At 33.7% G+C, this 23568-nt stretch overlaps 1 non-coding gene across 1 annotated transcript; it reads right to left on the bottom strand.

The window, feature by feature from the left end:
* Positions 1 to 8311: 8311 nt before the first annotated feature.
* On the bottom strand, positions 8312 to 8383 carry LOC128578813 (small nucleolar RNA SNORD113/SNORD114 family). Its single transcript, XR_008377923.1, has one exon. It is a non-coding gene; the product is annotated as a small nucleolar RNA SNORD113/SNORD114 family (small nucleolar RNA).
* Between the last annotated feature and the right edge of the window lie 15185 nt (positions 8384 to 23568).

Here is a 23568-nt window from a genome sequence, read left to right as displayed (position 1 = left end):
TACTACGGAAGTGGAGGAGATCGAGGTGCTCATGTCTGTTAGAGTTTCTCTTATAAATTGAGGTGCATTCTGGTTGGGTGCATAAATATTAATAATTGAGATCTCATCATATCGAGTATTACCTTTCACAAATAGGAAGTGTCAATCCTTATCCTTATTAATTTTGGTTGGTTTAAAGCCTATTGCATCTGTGAACAGGATTGCAACGCCTGCTTTTCTCTGCTTTCCATTTGTGTGGAATATAGATGACCATCCCTTCACCTTGAGTCTATATTTGTCTTTTAATGTAAGATGTGATTCTTGTATGCAGCAGATATCTGGCTTGAGTTTTTTTATCCAGTCAGCCAACCTGTGCCTCTCTGGAGGACAGTTTAGACCATTCATATTAATTGAGAATATTGATAAGCCTTTCGAGAGTCCAGTTGACATTTTTAATCCTTTTGCAACTGTGGAGGTTGGAATTTGATCAAAATTTTCCGGGGGGGGGGTGTTTGCTTTTGTGGTGGAGGAATACACTGGTCATTATGGAGGATATGTCTGAGAAATCCTAGGGAGCTGGTTTAGTTATGGCAAATTTCTTCAACATGTGAATATCATTGAAGTATTTAATTTCTCCGTCATAAATGAAACTCAGTTTAGCTGGGTATAGGATCCTAGGTTGAAAGTCATTTTGTTTTAGGACATTAAAAGTTGATGAGCATCCTCTTTTAGCTTGAAAGGTTTCAGCAGAGAGATCTGCAGTTATTCTAATATTCTTCCCCTTGTAGGTAATAGTTTTCTTTCATCTGGCTGCTTTCAGAATTTTCTTCTTCATATTAACTTTAGTGAAATTGATTATGATGTGTCTGGGGGATGTCTTATTCGTGTTGAGTCATGCTGGAGTTCTGAAACTGTCTGCTATCTGAATTTCAGAATCTCTTGTCACGTCTGGAAAGTTCTCCTTCATAATCTTATGGAGAAGAGACTCTATGCCTTGTGAAGCCACTTCGTTGCTTTCAGGGATCCCTATTGGACAAATATTGATTTTCTTCTAATTATCCCAGAGCGCTCTGAGAGAGTGATCTGTTTTTGCCCTCCATTTCTCTTCCTCTTTGAGATTTCAGGAGCATTTGAAAACTTTGTCTTCAATGTCAGAAATCCTTTCTTCTCCTTGCTCCATTCTGTTACTGAGGGATTCTACTGTGTTTCTCAGATCTTTGAGGGCTGCAACTTCTTGTCTCAATGTGTCAAAATCTTTGGTCATTTTGTCTTTGAATTTGTTGAATTCTTGAGATATCTTTTGGGTTACTGCTTGGAGTTCTAATTCGATCTTATTTGCTATCCAGATCCTGAAATTGATTTCTGTCATCTCAGGTATTTGTTTGTGCATGGGATCTTGTGCTGTGTCTGCCCAATTGATCCTTGGGGGAGTTGATCTACTCTGATTATTTATATTGCCATAGTTTTTCTGTTGATTTCACCTCATGATTGTTTTTCACCTTTGCCTCTGGCCATCCTCAGAGTTGGGGAGGTGTCTCTCCAAGATTAGACCCCAGCGGGATCACTCTATTGTTGCTGGATCTTTGTAGGGAGTGACCCTGTGTAGTTCCTCTGGGGCTGCTCCATCTAGGGAGTTCTGGTTGTGAAAGCAGCTCTGGCGTGTGACACACCCGGATCCAGCAACAGGGCTGGAGGTGGTGCGCACAGTTCTGGGTGTGCCTGGTGCCCACTGACTTTGGCACAGACAGCCCAAGGCTGCAGCAGTTTCTGGCCAGGAGAAGGGCTCTGCACAGAGGCAGGGAAGGCTACAGAGGGTACACAGCTACCAGTATCCCAGGCCAGACATGCGGGCCAGTGTGGAGGCTGGGAGGACACAGGAGGGAGGACTCAGGGTTGCGTGGCTCCCGCAGTTCCTGGTCAGGGCATGCGGAGGTCCACTGGGTGCGGGTCGTGGGTTGGGTGTCGCAGCACTGCTCTTATGGAGGTCCAGGCGGCACCAAACCCAGGAATTTGAGGTTGCTATGGGCTGTGACGCCACGGCACTCTACTCAGGTCAACAGCCTGAGGCTCCATTGTGCCAAGACCACCTCACTCTGCCCCTAAGGGTTAAGGCTGTAAGGCAGCTCAGTCCCTGCCTTTAGGCTGCTCAGTCACTAGGTTACTAAGTCCCACCCAATCCTTGCTCTGGGACCCTGAGGGCGGAGCTTGCTGGGGCAGTTCTCTCCCAATCGTTCCCTGTGGCCCAGCTCAGGGGCTCAGTCTGGGGCCCCAGACAATGCCCAAAGTTCTCCGCACTCCTGCTCAACCTCTCCCCAAGGCAGTTCAACTGAGTGCCAAGTCCAAAAACACCTAACCAGTTCACAGGTAAGGTCTTTCTGGTTTGCAGTCTCACTGCTGCTTATACTTATGGTTGCCGGTGGGATTTGGTTGATCGAACACATGCAACCACTTGCCAGTTTTCCACTGTTTTTGTCTCCTGTTGGGGTCCAGAAGTCCCTTGCTGGCTCCCTGTATCCTCAAAGGGCTGTTTCTAGGCAGATCCCACCAGCCAGAGATGTCTGGAGTCTTATCTCCCCAGACTCACTGAGCCCAGTTGCAGGGAAGCTGTTACTCGGCTGCCATCTTTCATCTCCTAGCAAAGGCTATGTAACAAGTTGATGTAAGCATTCCAAATTGTATATAAAATCAGCACATTGTATCCCATAAGTGCATTAATGTATACATAATTTATACATTTATGACTTAATAAAAATATAATTTTCTCTTCATGAAATAGCATCTCTTAATACAGAAATGGATTTTATTTGCTGAGGTTGTTGTATTAAATTCACTATTAAAATTAGTATCTGCATTCTTAGTCTGTACATCTTTATATTATTTCTATCTGGGTATAGTATTATGTTTAAATTAGCTTTCTAAATTATGAATCTTAATTATTTTTATAGGTGATAGAACAACTTACTCATGAAATTAATTATCTCCATCTTGAAATTTGAAAGAAATTACCTGTAAAATCATTTAAATCTAGTGCTATATTTTTGGTAACAACTTATTTTTTTACTTTTTCAATATTTTCCATGGTCTTTGTATTATTCAGGTGTTATACTTCAAGAAAATTTGTATTTTGTGTAGAAATGTATTCTTTAACTGAAAATTATATTTATTAGCAATCTTTCTTGTGATTTTTTTCTTTTCTAATTAAACTTTTGTGTTTGATTATCTTCTCGATTATAATTTAAAGACTTTAATTATTATTCATTTTTTCTTATGTTTTATAGAGAAGTGCATTATATTTTGCATAATGTTTCATATGGTGCTTTATAATTTAGCTTATTTAAATATCATTAACTTTACTTCTAAATCCTAATGTTTTCTGTATTTAGGTTTTTTTTATTTGGTAACATCTTTATTGAAATGTAATTCATATACTCCACAATTAACCCATTTAAAGAGTATCATTCAATAGTGTTTAGTTTTTTCACAAAGATAGACAATTTTCATTATTTGAAAATAAGACCCTGTACTCATTACTTTAATGGTTCATGCTATTTCATTGTTTGGACCCATGGCGGTTTTTAAAATAACTTTTATTGTTGAATAGCTCAATACACTTTGTTTAACTTGATATTTTTCTCAGTTCAAGGAAATGGTAAATACCTGAGATATGGAGATCCAAATATCCTGATTTGATCATTACACATTCCACAAATGTAACAAAATATCACAGGTACTTTATGAATATATACAAATACTATGGATCAATACAAAAAAACAAAAAAAAACACAGAGAAAACTACAATAGTATGTTGAATTTCTTTGTAGGAAAGTTTGTATTGAAATACCCTGAGCAAAAATGCAAAAATTACCATGTATGTACCAACAGTTAAAATTACCATATATGTAACATCATATTTTTTTGTTGGAGAAATTAATGTTTTCCAAATTGGCCAACACTTAGTATTAGCATTAAAAAAGCAATGACAATTAAATACCTGAAAACTATTGTTAAAATTTTATTTTGCTTCCCTTCAGAGGTTATTGCATACATATTTTTCATATTTTTATTGACTGGTGTGGTTTATATTCTGCTTTCAAAGTATGCTAAAATATTTTTTAGTTTTGTTGTTTTTATTTTTCAAAAAGAATCATTTCATTTGTTATATACCTCATTTCTGCTGCTTTTTTTATCTTCTTTTCACAATTAAGGCAATGCTAGGATTCTTTATATTTTTAATGATAATAAAATTGTTCTTTAGCTTTGGGGGGCACGATCATATTCCTAGACTATTGGGAACTTTACATCAAAAGTTGCAATTGAATTATATCAATTGAATTTTTGGTATCTCTTCAGATTACTACACATTTTATTTGGTGAAATACATATTCTATTTTTAAATATTTAACCACTTTACATTTTTTCTTTTTTTTTATTAAATCATAGCTGTGTACATTGATATGATCATGGGGCATCATTCACTAGATTCACAGACCGTTTACCAAGTTTCACATATACCCTTGTAAGATGCACCGCTGGTGTAATCCCACCAATCCCCTTCCCTCTACCTATCTCCCCTCTCCTTCCCCTCCCTTTCCCCCTTCCCCCTATTCTTAGGTTGTAACTGGGTTATAGCTTTCATGTGAAAACCCTAAATTAGTTTCATAGTAGGGCTGAGTACATTGGGTACTTTTTCTTCCATTCTTGAGATACTTTACTAAGAAGAATATGTTCCAGCTCCATCCATGTAAACATGAAAGAGGTAAAGTCTCCATCTTTCTTTAAGGTTGCATAATACTCCATGGTGTGCATATACCACAATTTATTAATCCATTCGTGGATGGATGGGCACCTGGGCTTCTTCCATGACTTAGCAATTATGAATTGAGCTGCAATAAACATTCTGGTACAAATATCTTTGTTATGATGTGCTTTTTGGTCTTCTGGGTATATGCCCAGTAGAGGGATTACAGGATTGAATGGCAGATCTATTTTTAGATCTCTAAGTGTTTTTAAGTATAAAACCTTTTTCAACAATCTGTACTTGGTTGATATACCACGTGTTTGATTTTCTAGGACTTTTATATCTATATTTGTAAGTTGCATTTTATTTTCTGAGTAATATATCTTACTTTTTAATATATAGATATTCTCATTCATATTCCATGAATTGGAATATACCATATATCATTTTTATGCTGTAGGAGAGTTTTTTTAGAATTCATTACTTTCTGAAACTATGGAAGCATTTCAATGAAAAATTGTCTGGATTTTCAGATTACTTTGAACAAATTAGGTGACATAATTTCTATTTCTTCTAAGGGTATAGTTTGATATATTGTTCATAGTTTTTCTACATTTAATTGTGATATAAGAGATTTTCCTAGAAAAAATCATATTTTCTAGAATTCCAAATTCCCTAGTAAATTTGTGCAAAACATTTTTAACATGATCAATAATTATTAATATAGCCCCTGGCTATTCCTGATTTGTTTGTATTTTATCCTCCACTTTCCCTTAAGCATAACAGAGTTTCCTTTATTTTCCTTATGAAACATTCCAAAGATTTATAGGTAAATTCTAATATTTTACTATTTCATAAATTATTAATTTCTGCTTTCATCATTTTTGTTTACTTAAAATATATATTATTTTAATTATTTTTCAGTTTAAAATATGGTAATGTTAGACTATAAATTTAACTGTGAGTATACTTCGAAAGTAGTCCATATTTTAGACAAAGCCTTTGGTTTGTAATTTTTTGAAATTCATAGTTTTTAGAATCAAGTTGTCAGGAACACATCACCATTAGCTTGGGAAATGATTTCTGGAGGAATGAAACCAAACAACATACAGTATTTAGTTTCATATATGTGTTTTCATTTTTAGGTGATTAGTTAGATTGAAATACCATCAAAAATATAAAATATAAAAACATTTCAGTGTTCACCATGACACTCAAATGACATGAGGAATTAGATTTATGTGATGAAAACTCTGGCTTGATTTTAATTTTACGTGATTTGACCTGAGATATAATAACCTAACAATAAACCTGGCTACCGCATCAAAGTGCTTCCAACAGGCACAATAAAATAGTGTTGCAGCCAAAATTAGAATTGTGGTTCAAAAAAATTAGAAAATATAGAGCGTGTTAGTGTGTAAGTGTCTTTCTTTTTTTTATTTTGAGATCAATGCTAGTCCCACGATATTTTCCCGTAGACTTAAAGCCAAGTTTCCTTGGGAGTGTAATAATTTCTTATAAATTATTTTTCAGAAAATTTGATGTTTAGGTTACTATAAGAAATGATTATGCTCCCATGACTTCTATTGAATATTTTATTTATTTCAATATGTTTATTGTAAGAAAACAATTAACATTGTATGTATAAATCTTTGTTCACATTTGTAACATATTCCTAGAAGTGGAGTTACTCTAAATAAGAATATGAGTATTTTTAAACCTTTTGATATATACTTGTAAATTACATTTCAGAAAGGTTGAGATAATTGCTTCCACCAGTGATAGTGGCTCTTGAAAGTGCTTATTTTATAATTCTTAACAGAAAATCATCTTCCCTCTTAAGATTATATAACATAACACAAAAGAGTACACTGTTAATTATTAATAATGAACCTATAATAAATTCCCTTTATTTATATAAATATAAATAAAGCTCTGTCCACATGGAGCCCCCGTGCCTTTGATATGATGGTCACTGTATCTAAAATATCCTGAAACCCACTCCCACCTTTGTAATAATTTCTCATCTACCAAGTCTGACTTTAAGAATTACTTCATCTATGAAGACTTTCCTGACCAGTTTTTCAGTTTACAAAGGAAAATTGACCATGTCTCTTGCCTGATTATAGATCGGATTGTTTGCTCTTTTTTGTTGATTAATTTGAGTTCTCTGTAGATTCTAGTTATCAAGGCTTTTTCAGATTTGTAGCCTATAAATATCTTGTCTCATTCTGAAGGTTGTCTATTTGTTTTATTGATTGTCTCCTTAGCTGTGCAGGAGATCTTTAACATAACAGGTCCCATTTATTAATTTTTAATGCTGCTGCAATTTTCAGTGGGATCTTAATAAAATCTTTCCCTGTGATGATATCATTAAAGTTTTCCCACACTTTAAGAGTTTGTATAGTTTTGTACCTCAAAAATAAATCTTTTATCAAGCATGAGTTAATTTTTGGAAATGGTGAAAGGGTGGGTCCAGTTTCAGTGTTTTATATAAAATTAACCAGTTTTCCAGCACTATGTATTAAATAGGGATTCCATTCCCCAGTGTATGTTTTTGTTTGCCTTATCAAAGGTGTTGTGAGGCTGATTTCGTCTCTAGGTTCTCTATTCTGTTCCATAGATATGTTTCTATTTTTATGCCATTACCAAGCTGTTTTGATTACTATTACTTTCAAAAGATGACATATGGGTTAATTGAGAAGTTATAAATGGAAACAGAATACTTAGTTATTTTCTTATCAAAGTGTCTCAGTCATTTCATTATGATACAGGTACCCACAACAGCAAATTGGGCTCTCAATTTGCATTTAAGGGATTGACACAATAGAACAATGAATACAGAAAATGAGATATATTTTAAAGCTTTACATGTTTGCAGAAGTATACAGACTCAACTCAATAATGGGTTCCTCAAAAGTTAAATATGGCATAGTCATAAGACCCCACAATTTTTCTCTTAGCTGTATATTATACATAATGAAAGTAGCTTTTGTAACAAATAGTTTTACATAAACATTCATAGTACCATTTTTCAGAATAGCCAAAGAAATAAAACAACACAAATGTCCATCAACTGATAAATGAATAACAAAATAGTATATATCCACACAATAAAATGTTTTATAGACATGAAAGTGAATGAAGTATGAATATACGCTACAACATGCATGAATCTTGATTATATTGTGCTAGATGAAGGAAAACAGACACAGGAAGTCACATATCATATTATTGGATTTGGATTTATATGAAATGTCTATCATAGGGAAATCTACAAAGATAGAGTCATAGAAGAGAGTTGTGATTGTCAGAGACGGGGGGATAATACTGATTACAGAGTCTATTTAGGATTGATAATGTTTTTAGAACTAGACAGAGGAGATTGTAGTAAGGTATTCTGGTTCCACTAAATGAAACTGAATTGAACTGAATGGCTAATCAAAGTTAATGGACACATATTTCTCTTTTTTTTTTTTTTTTGGCCGGGGCTAGGTTTGAACCCACCACCTCCGGCATATGGGACCGGTGCCCTACTCCTTGAGCCACAGGCGCCGCCCTGGACACATATTTCTTTTTTTTTTTTTTTTGTAGTAGACCTCAGAGTTATAGGGTTTAATCAGAATCATTGATTCAAATACCCCAGAACACTCATCATTGGTCTGGACACATATTTCTATCTAGAATTTTTTCTTTAAAAAAATCAAAAATTGGTTTGACATTTATGTTGGCGCGGATGTGGAGAAAAGGGAACACTTCTGCACTGCTGGTGGGAATGCAAATTAATACATTCCTTTTGGAAAGATATATGGAGAACACTCAGAGATCTAAAAATAGATCTGCCATTCAATCCTGTAATTCCTCTGCTGGGCATATACCCAGAAGACCAAAAATCACAACATAACAAAGATATTTGTACCAGAATGTTTATTGCAGCCCAATTCATAATAGCTAAGTCATGGAAAAAGCCCAAGTGCCCATCGATCCACGAATGGATTAATAAATTGTGGTATATGTATACCATGGAATACTATGCAGCCTTAAAGAAAGATGGAGACTTTACCTCTTTCATGTTTACATGGATGGAGCTGCAACATATTCTTCTTAGTAAAGTATCCCAAGAATGGAAGAAAAAATACCCAATGTACACAGCCCTACTATGAAACTAATTTGGGACTCTCACATGAAAGCTATAACCCAGCTACAACTTAACAATAGGGGGAAGTGGGAAAGGGGGGGTGGGTAGAGGGAGGGGAATCGGTGGGATCACACCTGTGGTGCATATTACAGGGGTATTTGCAAAACTTGGTAAATGTAGAATGTAAATGTTTTGGCACAGTAACTGAGATAACGCCGGAAAGGCTATGTTAACCACTGTGATAAAAATGTGTCAAATGGTTTATGAAGTGAGTGTATGATGCCCCATAATCATATCATTGTATACAGTTATGATTTAATAAAAAAATTAAAAAAAAAAGATTTATTATGGCATTATTAGGAAGTTAAGGTTTTTACCATTTACTCCCTGGTGTACCACATTTTTTTTATTATTTATCATCTGTAATTTCACAGTGAAGAGATTGTCTGCTACCAGAATTAACTCTCCAATATTTAGTTATTCTCTTCTTTGTTCCCATTTGTGGTAGTAGATAAGCTTGTTCAGGATATTAAACAGGCAGATTAAGGGTACAAGTGTTAGAAAAAAATTATTTCTTAAATTTCAGTTACTGTGTTGATAAATCAAGTTCTACATAATTGATTAGACTTCAACATCATCATAGATCACATAGCTGTCACTTTCATTTAGATATTCTAAACTCAGGATCCAGTTGGAAAAAAGAGACATTTGAAATTATATCTGACTACAAATAAATGACTCAATTTTGGATTATGTCAGTCTATATCTACATATGGCTATATGTCTTCATGTGTCAGTGTGTGTCAGTATGTAAATTTAAATTATTGCAATGCTTTACCGAGGATATATTTTAGTATGTCAAGATTCATACACTTTATTTCCAAAGTCCTTCCATTCATAAATGTCTTCTTTGAATTAAATGTTTATTGAGTATAATATTTATTTAGCTAAGTACACAAATTATAAACATAAAGATAGAATAATTTTCTAAAGGAGAATATAGGTATATAACAAGAACAGAAACAAGATCATAAAACAAAATTTCTAGAGCCTAGAATCATCCTCATGTGAGTCCTAGTCACTTATCTTCCCACTATCCCAATTTCTGGCATCATGTATTATAGAGTAAATGTTTGTGTCACCCCCAAATTCATATGTTGAAATCATAACTTCCAATGTGAAGGTACTAGGAAATGGGGCCTTCAGGAGCTAATTATTTCTTGAGGTTAGAGTTTTCATGAATGATGCTATGATCTCAACGTTTGTCTCCCCAAAGACACACACACACACACACACACACACACACACACACACAGAGATGAGGTGCTTTCTGAAGGCAAAGGGAATACAGAATGGGTTATAGATGAAGGTAGTTAGAAATACCAGCTATGACTATGTGACCATAGTAAAAGGAAGACTATAATTGTCATAAGTATTAATTGCCATAGGTAATTCCTTTTTATTTTGTTATGCCAACATTTGTATGTGTATACATTAATATGTGTGTGAATGTATATACATTTATAAAGAAAATGTCTTTGTTTTCTTTCCTCACTTATTTTCTCATCATGTGGCATAAAATATATTGGTCTTATATTTGTATTTAAGTATTTTTAATTTTATAGCATAGTATGAAAGTTATAGGATTTCAGGAGAAGATTAAACATCACATGAAGACTTTACCATCTATTCTGGAAAAGGAATCAGTTCATTTTTGGACTGTATACAGAATAATTGTTTCATGTTAGTTTGAAATTATGAGAATTTTATGTTCTTAATTTGGAGATTTACTATGGCTTAAGAAGTGGCGCCTGTGGCTCAGTGAGTGGCGCCGGCCCCATATACTGAGACTGGCGGGTTCAAACCCAGCCCCGGCCGAACTGCAACAACAACAACAAAAAAAATAGCCGGGCGTTGTGGTGAGTGCCTGTAGTCCCAGCTACTCAGGAGGCTGAGGTAGGAGAATCACGGAAGCCCAAGAGCTGGAGGTTGCTGTGAGTCCTGTGATGTCATGGCACTCTATTGAGGATGGTAAAGTGAGACTCTGTCTCTACAAAAAAAAAAGAAGATGTGTACAGGTGCCAAGTTGATGAAGTGTGGACTAGTGATGGTTCTGTTTGTGTGTCAACTTGACTGTGGTAAGGGATGCTCAGATAGCTGATGAATTATTATTCTGGGTAGTTTAATGTATTGAGCAAAATTGACATCCCTCCACAATAGGGGTTGGCACCATCCAATCTATTGAAAGCCCCAATAGAACAAAAAAGTAGAGAAAGGATGAATTCATGCTCCGTTTCAGAAAGATGTCCTAGTCTGTGGATGTTCCAGAGAACTTGGGCCTTTGGATTTGAACCAGGACAAGCATGGGCCCTCTGTTTACAGGACCTCCAGACTTGACTGGGGCAAACATGGTTAACTTGTTTGTTGTTTGTTTTAATTGTTGTTTTGTGGTGGTTGTTGTTTTCTTACTATTGAGTTTTGAGTGTGCTTTGTGTGTTCTGTATAGGAGCCCACTGATGGATATGTGGTATACAAATATTTCCTTCCAGTCTATAATTTGTTTTTTATGCCTCTGAACATGGTCTTTTGCAGAGTAAAACTTTTTTAAATTTTGATGAAATATAATTAATATATTTGACCATTTTGTAATTCCCTAATGTGGCATTCTGCTATGTATGGATGCTATAAAATCCATCTATTGATAACTTTATTTTACAAAATTTCCAATTCAAAAGAAATTCAAGCATTCTAGTTAAATCATCCACATTTTTTTTTGTTCTTCCATCTTTCTTTGTCTTCTAACTACAATATCTGGACTACCTCCACCCTGCGGTTACTTTTTTCTTGCTTTTTGCTATATGGTTCTGTTTTTAGGTAGGTGTAAGATTTTGATGAAGGCAAAGGATTAGCTATATGAAATGTTAGAAATTCCATGTAATATTTTTCCTGCATATTTCATGTCCAATTTTCTCTGCTAACCAGAGAGAATGAGATTTGTTCTCTTTAATGTGAATATATACTGATTCAAATACAGGTCTCTTGCATTTTTGGTAAGGCTCGGTAAACTTTTTTTTTCTTTTTCTTTTTTTTAATGAAATCATAGCTGTGTACATTAATATGATCATGGGGCACCATACACTAGTTTCATAGACCGTTTGATACATTTTCATCACACTGGTTAACATAGCCTTCCTGGCATTTTCTGTGCATGTTACAAGGGTATATGTGAAACTTAGTAAATGTCAGTAAACTTCTGATTTGACATTAATGCCAGGGTGTAGTCTTTCAACTTTAGTGTGATAGTCAAGACCATGAGGATGGTATGATAACTGGCATTTCCTCCTCTGAGTTTTCTTTTTTATCTCCTCAGGAAAAATAAACTGCAGAAAACTTAGCACCACATTACAGAGTACTTTAGCATAGCTTTTTAACATCCTGCTCCTTGGAGCTTCAGAATTTGACAAATTTCTTGAGGATAAAACCACACGCATACAAGGTTCTTTTGCTATGCCCTTCTTACTCAGATTTTTTGCCTTATCACTTTCATCTTTCTCATTTGTTAATACCAACAAACATTTTGTGTGTATCTCTGTTTCTCTGCAACAAATCTCTCCCTGAGGGCTTTGACCCTTTTGCCCTTCAATCCATTAAGGGCAAAATAATCCTGGGGTGAAAGCATCTACTCATTTTCAGCTCACCTCTCAGTGTTTCTCTCCATAATCTTGACATCTCTGGTCTTTGTTTCTTCAGTACTTTCATAATGCTTTTAAGTAGAAATTATTTGTATTTTACATTTTTCTACTGTCTTTTTTTTTTCTGTGTATGTGATAGTTGGCTTTGAGATACTTTGTTGTTTAGTCTTTAAATATGTTTTAAACATTAAAGAACTGAAACAATGCCACAATCAATTTTGTTTATAATTGCATCTTGCACAGTGCAATTAGTATTACATAATGAATTTGGAAGATAAATTTTCTCTGTTTTTCAACTCTAAGTAACAAAAGGTTACTTCTATGGAATAAAAAATTACAGAAAAAATGCCCTTGTGTGGGAAGACATATACTCATTTCTTTTTTTTAATTTAAATTTGTATATTCCGAGTATAACTGAGTGACCAGAGGAAAATTATTTGATTCTAAATTGCTTGAATTCACAAAAATCTTACTAAATTGTTTTTGTTACTCAGTATACTTGAATCTTTTTTTTTTTGAGACAAAGTCTCAAATTGTCACCCTTGGTACAGTGCCATGGCGTCACAGCTCATAACAACCTCAAACTCTTGGGCTTAAGCAATTCTCTTGCCTCAGCCTCCCAAGTAGCTGGGACTACAGGTGCCCGCTACAACGCCCGGTTATTATTATTATTTTTTGCAGTTGTCATTGTTGTTTTATCTGGCCTGGGGCAGGTTCGAACCTGCCAGCCTGGGTGTATTTGGTCGGAGCCCTACGCACTGAGCTACAGGTGCCACCAGTATACTTGAATTTTTCATGATCACTTTGAATCTATAAAATAGCTATATGAAAATGTTATTTTGCCTGTTATGACACAGTTTAATATGACTAACCTGCTAATATATTTATATATTAAATTTTAGCTTTAAATGTTTACTTTTGGAATAATCAATGGATTTTTTAAGTGCACTTGTTAACAAAACGTGAAACAAAAAAGAAATAAACCTTAGGAAATAAATTGTCAAAAGTTTACATCATACTCAATAAATTGAACTTTTCTAATGTGTCTACGGTTGTGTCTACAGAAGTGAGAATGGTGAAATTGGAGGAAAGCTTGATAAATAATTCTGACTTTCTGAACACATTTCCTGTAGCTTTAATATGTTCTATTTTGCATGTATAGCCTTTCAATTGAGTTCATGCCATAAAAACCTATGTAAAAGATAAAAATTGGCAAATAAGAGTATGTCTATTATAGACTGCTTTGACTCTAAGATTCAGTATGGAGTCATCAGTTAACTTATTATTTTTTTAAGTATCAAAAAATAGACAACTAATATTTATAAATAAAAGTAAAAGATAATTTCAAAAAAACAGATCATGCTAAATCTTATAGACTGTAGAAAAAGAAGAAATACATCAAAATCATTCTACTTGATCTGGCTACACCTGATATTAAAGTTGGAGAAAATATATTGTTATAAAGGAGAAATTACAAACATATGTCACTTATAAATGAGGATACAATATCCTAAACAACATATTAACATGTTGAGTTAAAAATTAATGTTTAAGTAATATACTTTGGTCAAAATTAAAACCAATTTATGTGAAAATTAGCCACTATTTTCTTTTCTTGTTCTTTTTTTCCATCTTTTCCTCTCCCTCAGCCCTTCCCTCCTTCTCTGTCTGCTCTCCCCTTGCCCCATGCCCCACCATGTCATTAATTGTCTTCAAATCAAAATTGAGTACAAAGGATTCATACTTCTCCACTCCTGTGATGCTTCCCTAAAAATAATGTATTCCACCTCCATCCAGGTTAGTACAAATGTGAATGTGAATGTTAGTGACAATGTGAATGTTACTTTCTTTGCAGTATTATTATTATTATTATTGCTGGTCAATATTTCAATGAAGCAATTGTCTGATTCCTTTTCTGAATGTACTTATGCTTCTTCATTCTTTACAAGGTTTTTGTTTCTAATCCTTATCTTAAACATTGTTATTGTTGTTAAATTTTAAGTCTTTTTAATTTTGTGAAGGCAAAAAAAATGGAAACCTAATTAACACATCTATATGTAAAAATAAAAAAATTTAAAAAGAGATAAAAATTGGGTTCAAAGAATTAAGAATTTTTTTATACAATGATGAGGGACTGGTTCAATGATTTTTTTCTCTTTATCATTCTGTTATTCAGCTATATTACTTAAAGCAACCATTTGTTTCAATGGCTTACTGAAAGATAAAATGTTGTTATATGTCCAATAAAATATGGCTATGTGTCCTTCGGTTATCATACTATTTTGATGAATAAAATGTGTATTCATTTTCAAATGTAGCAGGTACCACAAGGAGAATCAGAATCACTGCAGCAAATGGGGCAGGTGGTGAGAACAAACTGAATGGAACATGACTTTGAGATACTTTGTTGTTTAGTCTTTAAATATGTTTTAAACATTAAAGAACTGAAACAATGCCACAATCAATTCTGTTTATATTAAAGGTAAAGAAGTCATGTTCATCTGAAGAGGAAGTTAAGTGAAATAAATGAATAAATGATTCATAATCTAAATAATACCTCGGTAATACATATTAATGTTATTTATTTTCTTCTGCTTGCTCTGCTTTAGTTAAATCCTATTCAAGTACGTGGCTATTTAATATATTTTTATACATTTGCACCACAATGTTTATTGTAGCTCACTTCATAATTGCCAAATTGTGGAAGCAACCTAAACAGCCATCAGCCAATGAATGGATTAACAAATTGTGGTATAATGTATACTATGGAATACTATTCAGCCTTAAAAAGATGGAGACTTTACATCTTTTGTGTTTACCTGGATGGAGTTAGAACACATTCTTGTTAGTAAAGTATCTCAGGAATTGGAACTGGAATTGGAAAAAAGTATACAATGTACTCAATACTATTCAGCCCTAATATGAAACTAATTTATGGCTTTCATAGGAAAGCTATAACCCAGTTATAACCTAAGAATATGGGGAAGGGGGAGAGGGAGGGAGGGAGGGGGAGGTTGGGCAGAGGGAGGGTGATTGGTGGGATTACACCTGCGGTGCACCTTACAAGAGTACATGTGAAACTTAGTGAATTCAGAATATGATTGTCTTAACACAATAACTAAGAAAATGGCAGGAATGCTATGTTAACCAGTGGGATGAAAATGTGTTGAACTGTTTATAAAACCAGTGTATGGTGCCCCATGATCGCATTACTGTACACAGCTATGATCTAATACTAATAAAAAAATACTATTATGAAACCAATATGTAAACACTTACACACGCATATGAATGATAAAACACAAATATAGTCTAGCAAGGGGGAGGGGCTGAGGAGGGACGGGGTGGGGAAAGGAGGAGGGCGATTGGTGTGAGGAGGGAGAGCTTTTGGTGGGATCTCACATAATGTGCACATTGCAAGGGTATATTTCAAAATAACTAAGAGTAAATTTTAAATGCCTTACCATAAAAAAAAATAAGTGATGAGATGGCTATGTTAATCAGTTAGATTTAAGCATTCCACATTGCACATCAAACCATCACATTGTACCCCATCAGTGTATACAGTTATAATTTTAATTAAAAATTAATAAAAACAAAAAGTATCAGGAAAATAGAAAAAATATTAAAAACATAATGTATTTTGAATTGAATTTATTTAATTTAACACTTTCTATATACTGAGACACAGCATATGACATTTTGAGCTATTAAATTCACATCATACTGTCATCTGAAGTGGAAAGATGTTAATTTGAAACAAATCAAGTTGGGGGCTGAAATTATCTATCAGAAGATATGTCTAGCTAATTCAACTAAAGCCCAGAAAAACTAAATATGACATAGACCACTGCTAATTATACGCCTTGCTTTCAATGTCTATGTCGACTGGCCTCATCTCCAATGTGATACACATGCTTCTTTTCACTTAAACAAAATCTAATAAGGACTTATTTTATTTTCTACTCAGGTTGATATTATGCTAGATTATCAATTTTATACTTGGTGTATTTTGAAAAATGCAGAACAGGAAAGTTCATCAATTTATACATTTTTATGACCTCTTCTACTTGTGCAAAGATATTACCAATATTAATTCAGGTTAATTTAATTTTCTGCAAATTTGCTATGACAGGTTACAATTCATAAAACACAAGAAATATAAGAAAGTCAAATAAAAAGGACTTTAATGCTCATAAATAAAGAATAATTATGTTAAACTCCTATCAAATAATGAGAAGAGAAACTTTTGTGGCCATATAATTCTCACCAAAACAAAACAAAACTATATATCAACTTAAAATTCTATTTTTTAAAATGTAGTTGGGACCTTCCAAAGTATGATGTGTTGTGAATAAGTAAATTTTCCTTATTGTATTTTATAACCATGGACTTTATTGGACATTTTGTCACATTTTCAAATTAAAAATAATGAGAGTAAAAGATAGCACAAAGCAAGAAAAAGTGGAAAAACAAAATCATTCCATTCTTCAATTTTAAGATAATTTTACCTTAAGAACACAATAATTCTTTTCTGTTTCAGATACCCTTACATTTCCTTCAATTAGAGCTTTAGTAATTGATTTTTTGAAGAATAAAGAGATAACACGAAATTTGATAGCAATGAAATAATTCATCAAATTCAGCAACATCAATATTGATCAAGTCCTTTGTTTCATTTAAGTATAAGCAACAATTTTGTAAGATTGAAAACAGGTCTTTGAGGATACAAAGAAGAAGAAAGAAGGGAGTGTTTCATTTGGTTAAAAGAGTTCTAAAGAAAGGAATACATAAATGTAAAGAATGATATTTCTCTGAAATTCTTTACCTTAATTTTAGATGAAACTTTTTGGCTTTGAGGTGTGAAAGTACCTTACAATGAGCAATGTATGTAAATCAATATTTTCAAAAATAGTCTTAATTTCTAATAGTTTGCCTGTTATTAAAAATATTATGGATTTCTGTATTTTTTTTTTTTTTTTTTTTTGTAGAGACAGAGTCTCACTGTACCGCCCTCGGGTAGAGTGCCGTGGCGTCACACGGCTCACAGCAACCTCTTAACTCTTGGGCTTACGCGATTCTCTTGCCTCAGCCTCCCGAGCAGCTGGGACTACAGGCGCCCGCCACAACGCCCGGCTATTTTTTGGTTGCAGTTTGGCCGGGGCTGGGTTTGAACCTGCCACCCTCGGCATATGGGGCTGGCGCCCTACTCACTGAGCCACAGGCGCCGCCCTGGATTTCTGTATTTTACAACCTTAGAATATATCTAGATCCTGTATTTTTATGATTCCCCAAAGGAAATATGGCCAGCCTTGGAGCAGGAGATGGGTTAGTGAAATATTTTTCAAAGATTATTTTCAGGCTGATTCTGACATTCATGGATATATGTTCTATAGATGGAAAGATTATCTACATATTCTTGTACCATAACAGTAGGAAAAATATCCTATCCTCTCCAAAAAATCAATTGTTACTTTGAAGTATCAGCAAGCTATAGAAAGAAATATCCAAAGTTATACTTACTGGTAGCTATATTTTATCAATCTGTGATTCCTGGGGACTTACAAATAATAATTCATCAAGTTGCTGTAATCTTACAAATCAGATAAATTAACCTTGCATCCAGGGTGAAACTATGCCCTGCAACAGCTCAGACAGATGGCTGGTCACAAATTCAGCCTCTGGTTAAACATGTCAACGTGAAATGATGCTAGGCAGTGTATTTGACTATCCAGCAGATATACATAAAGGACCTAAGGGAAGTGACTAAAATGGGCAGTGCACATTCTATATCTGAGATAAACATAAAATTCTGCTTTCTTGTTACTCCACACCATTGATTTGAGTGACAAAGCTGTGATAATAACAAAAGAACTGGTGGGAAGATGGTAAAAAAAGAAAAAAAGCACCTTCCCTGGTTTGGGATTTCTGTGAGTTGGAGTACTATTTTCTAAAGTCATAAGAGAACAACTGGATTGTTAGCACGCAGTCTAGGCAAGAACAATATCTTGACACTGAGCTACCAATAGACTTTAAAATGACTGCAGTTTTTTTCTTGAGTTCGTTAATTTTTGCCACAGTAAGTTACATATTCCGTATGTCATCTCTTAGGAAAATGAAATGGCCCTCTGTAAGAAATAAAAGAGAAAAGCAACCCATTTTTTTCTCTTTTCCTCTGTGTAGTTATTTAGTATAAATGTAAGAATACAGTTTTCTGTTCATGAATTTCATAGTCTGACCTAAAAGTGCCACACTGTACTTTAATTATTATGTTGTTCACCAATATGTATATGAGAATGAGTTATTGAAACAGCTATATTTTAATAGCCTGAACTTCTACTTATTTTGAATGAACCTCATGATTCAGTCTCATTATAAAAAATTGATAGTCATTTAATTAAATACATTATTCAATGAGATTAATTTTGAGGATTAATCTATGAAGAAAAGGAATATCCAAGGGTAAAGCATTCCTTTGCTAATGACAAAAACGGAGCTCAATTCATAGGTAATTATGATACATTTGAAAGGGACCTTGACCTGTAAATTTGGTCACAAGCATACACTTTCTCTTGATTGAATTCTTTCTGGGCTACCTCAGTGAGTCGTGAAAAATAAATTGTACTAATTTAATCAAACTTGCTAATAGGTTTAATAACTCACACCATTGCTTTGGATATCACATAGATGAAGCAATGAATCAGTTGAAAGCAATCTAGTAAGTTCTTAAGAAGAGATAGCTCAAATTGGGAGCTTTTGCTAAACACAGGAGAAAGATTTGGCATGGGGTGTGTGTGTGTGTAAGGAGAGGGTGGATGGCTCCCTAAGTGTGTACAGGGGATGGTTGGCTGTGCTATGATATCACCTCCTAAGTAATGATAATCATTATTATGTTCATTAATTCATTTAAGGTAGTAAAATGAGAACATCTAACTTAGAGTTAAATAATTAATAATTTAAAGCAGTAAAAAGAAAATAATATTAGTATCTGCTTAATAAGTTGGGTTGAAGATTAAATGAGTTAACGTGTGCAAAGTAATTGGAAGAGATTTTAGGACATAGCAAAAAAATCCATTATTATTATCTTTTTCCATTTGGCTAATAAATATTAAATGCTTATTATAGTCCAGGTTAAGGATAGTCTTATTAGTCTAACACAAGATGGTATATGAGAAATGTCATATCTCTTCATTTCTCTTCAATAATTATAAAAGCATCTGGAACATAGTATGCATTAAATTAATGATTTATTATGCATAGTATTAATATTATTGAATAAGATATAATAGGAATTGACACTAGACAAATAAGTTAGATCTAAATTATAAAAAAGATTTCTGCTGTAGAAAAAAAATCCCCTACTTCTCATCACTGCTGACACTCCAGCCTAGATCTCATTGCTTTATTAATACATAATCTTTAACCTGGACTATTGCATAATCTTCTCACTGATTTCTTTGTCTCTTTCTTTTCCTTCCTCCATATTCAAAAACAGAACTGTCCTTAAAATGTAAGTCAAGTCATATGATGTCCATATTCTAAATCACCAATGATTTTCAATTTAAATAAAAGGATTAGCCAGACAAAACCCCTGTCTTGTCCTAAGGATCTGCATGTCCACTATTTCTGTAACCTCATCCTTAACCCCTATCATCTTTGATTATTTTTCTCTAGGTACAATGGAATTATTGGTATTCCTGAAAAATGGCAGACGTGATTCTAACTCATGTCATTTTCCGCTTGCTACCCAACTCTTTGTAGTACACTTTTCTCAAATATCAGCATGGCCAACTCCCCCATTTCTTCTGAGTCTCCATGCAAACCTCTTATTGTCAGAGAGTCTTTTCCTAAGTATTCTACTTAAAATAGCATTCCAAACTACTCTCCCTATGTTTTTAGCATGACATTTATTATGACCTCAAATACTGTAATTCAATGTATTTTAACTTTTCCCCACACTACTACATAGAAGCTTCATAATAGAACTATAATCCCTCTCTTGTTTATTTTGATATTTTTAGCAGTAGCATAGTGCTTGACTCTTAGCACTTGTCTTTATATAAGTTCTTGATAAAGACGGGTTGAATGAATAACTTACTGAACTATCTCAATTTTATAAATTCAAGTTTAAGCAATCTTCAAGTTCTAGCTCAATTCCAAACCAAATTGATATATTGGTCCTTGTTTAACTTCTCAAAAGTGGGCATTAATTGCTTCATCAGGCAATCTATTTTAATTTTTAGCATAATTTTGACCAAGTTGGTATGTTGTTTAATAATTACTTGGTTATTTCATATGTGTAGATAACATTTACCCACTTGTAATACTCGAGAAATACTGGATTTTAATTACCTACAAGGAAGCAGAGTGTAGAATTTATATTTCGCACTGGTCTTTTGTATACATACACACACAGACACATTCATGTACTCCAAAAGTCATGCACATGAATTTCCAGATATCTATTTAAAGAAGGGAATTATGGTTTGTATTTTAGATCTGCACTTCTCAAATTATCTGTAGTGTAGAAATGTTTTTTTCCTCAATATACCATGAATAAATACTTTTTAATAAGATAATAAATGCACTAATATAAAAATCATATAGGAAAACAAAGACATGGTTGAAGCCCAATTTTTAAATTATTCAAGAGATATAAAATTTATTATAATTTTTAAAAATATTTCCTCTCCGTTTCTGTACTCATTACAAACCACAAGTGAACAGTCCCCGTTATCAATCAACACTAGGACTTAGACCTAAATTTGAGAAGCACTGCTTTAGATACTAATTTCATCAGAGCTTGACGCAGAAAGTGTTTATATTCCAGCTTTTCTAAAAATAAAAACTGACTATCAGAAATGTTAAAATAACACAGCAAAGATTATTCAAAAATAGTAAATAAATTAGCAAGATTTCAAATCAGGCTGCTCTGTTTGTAATGCATAGATAGACTATCTCTTCCCTTCTGTGACATAATAATGTCTAAAATTCACTTAGTGCTTTCTAATGCAAGGTGCTATGTTAGCATTCGTTATATCTGTGTGTATACACAAATATCTGAAATAATTTTCATTCAATAGTTACAAAAACCATCTTGTATATCCACTACTTTAATCACTGCCTCAATTTACCAGTGAAAACATGGAAGCACAGATGAATTAATTTGTCTGAAGTTATATAGAAAGGGTTAGAGTCTTACTTTGAACAAAGCAGCTTCCCTTCAGAGCCTAAGCACTAGTGTAAACTATCAAGATGTGCTGCCTTTATAAGAGAGGCATCCCATCTCCTGTCAAAAGGCAATTTCTACACATGTTCTCATCCCCTGCCATATTTTAGGAATATTTTATCCCCTCTCTCCTACATATTTACCTTTTTTTCTGTATATTGGGTGCTGATAAAGTCTCTGGCCCAGGATTTTTCTTTGTTTTTTTGTCATCTGACCAAAACTTGGTGCCCTGTCACCCCACGATGCATATTGTGATTTCCTCTCCCTGGGACCTATGAGGATAATAAACTTTTTCCTGCCAAATCGTCTTCTTTTATTCTATGGCTGTGCTAACTTTACCATACCATCGCCAACATTTATACTCTTAGAATATTTATGCATGCTCATATGCCTCACAAGCACATCTAATTAAATTTACCCATATTAAAAGGATCATTTTCCTTCTATACGTTGTTTTCTGCCAAAATTTCCTATATCAGTAAATGGAAAAATATTTTTTCCAAAATACATAACTAAAGTTTTCAAAGCTATCCTGTGCTAGCCTATTTTTTCTATTTATTAATATCATTCAATCCATCAGTTACAGGTCTATCACCCAAACATATCTCAAGTACCTTTGGCTATTGACTATGTCAATAGCTGTAGAAGTGATAGGGTATCATAGAGTATTTTCATTCAATAGTTACAACAACTATCTTGTATATCCACTACTTTAATCACTGCCTCAATTTACCAGTAAAAATATGGAAGCACAGATTAATTAATTTGTCTGAAGTTATATAGAAAGGGTTAGAGTCTTAATTTGAACAAAGCAGCGTCCCTTCAGAGCCTAAGGGTATAATCATAGGGTATAACCATCTCTATAATTGTCTCTTAACTGCTCTTACTCTTATCATTCTAATCTACCATCCACCCATCTACAATAAAATACACTGTTTTAAACAGGATAAGATTGTATACTTTTTTCTTGAGATGAATCTAATTTTACCTACTATTTCATAAAATGATTAATGGTACCCCATCATTTCTATTAATTGAGGCAGTTTGTACACTATGCTACATCTTCACCTAAACTAATATTTATTAAAATAATTTATTTAGCCATGACAAGGCTATTGGTTCCAGAATATTTCCATTCTATTAAAACAACTAGAAAAACATATTACATAAGCTTTTAGACTTTAGAAAGTAAGTGTTGAAGGATACCAATGCCTTTATTATTGGATGTGGAGATTGTGAATATGCTCTCTCATTCTGTAGGTTGCCTGTTTACTCTGTTGATAATTTTCTTAGCTGTTCAGAAGCTAACATCCAGGATCTACAATGAACATAAACAAATTAGCTAAAAAAAGCAAATAACTCCAATAAAAAATGGGCAAATGTTGTGAACAGATGTTTTTCAAAAGAAGATAGACAATTGTCCAACAAACATATGAAAAATGTTAAACATCACTAATCACCAGGGAAATGCAAATTAAATCTACAATGAGATGTCATCTTACTCTAGTTAGAATGGCTTTTATTATCATGTACAAAAATAATAGGTGCTGGCATGGATGCATAGAGTAAGGAATGATTATACATTGTTGGCATGACTGCAAATTAGTACAACCCATATGGAAACCAGTATGTTGATTTGTTGAAGAATTTAAAATAGACATACCATATGATCCAGCAATCCCACTGGTGGGTATTTACCCAAAGTGGGGGAAAAAGTCATTTTATCAAAAAGACACCATCACTTGAATATTATTGCAACCCATCTCGCAATCATAAAGATGTGGAATCAAC

Source organism: Nycticebus coucang, chromosome X (assembly GCF_027406575.1).
Source record: "Nycticebus coucang isolate mNycCou1 chromosome X, mNycCou1.pri, whole genome shotgun sequence".
NCBI classification, from domain to species: Eukaryota; Metazoa; Chordata; class Mammalia; order Primates; family Lorisidae; genus Nycticebus; species Nycticebus coucang.
Note: the sequence above shows the minus strand (reverse complement) of the source record. Positions and strands in the feature narration are given on the sequence as shown.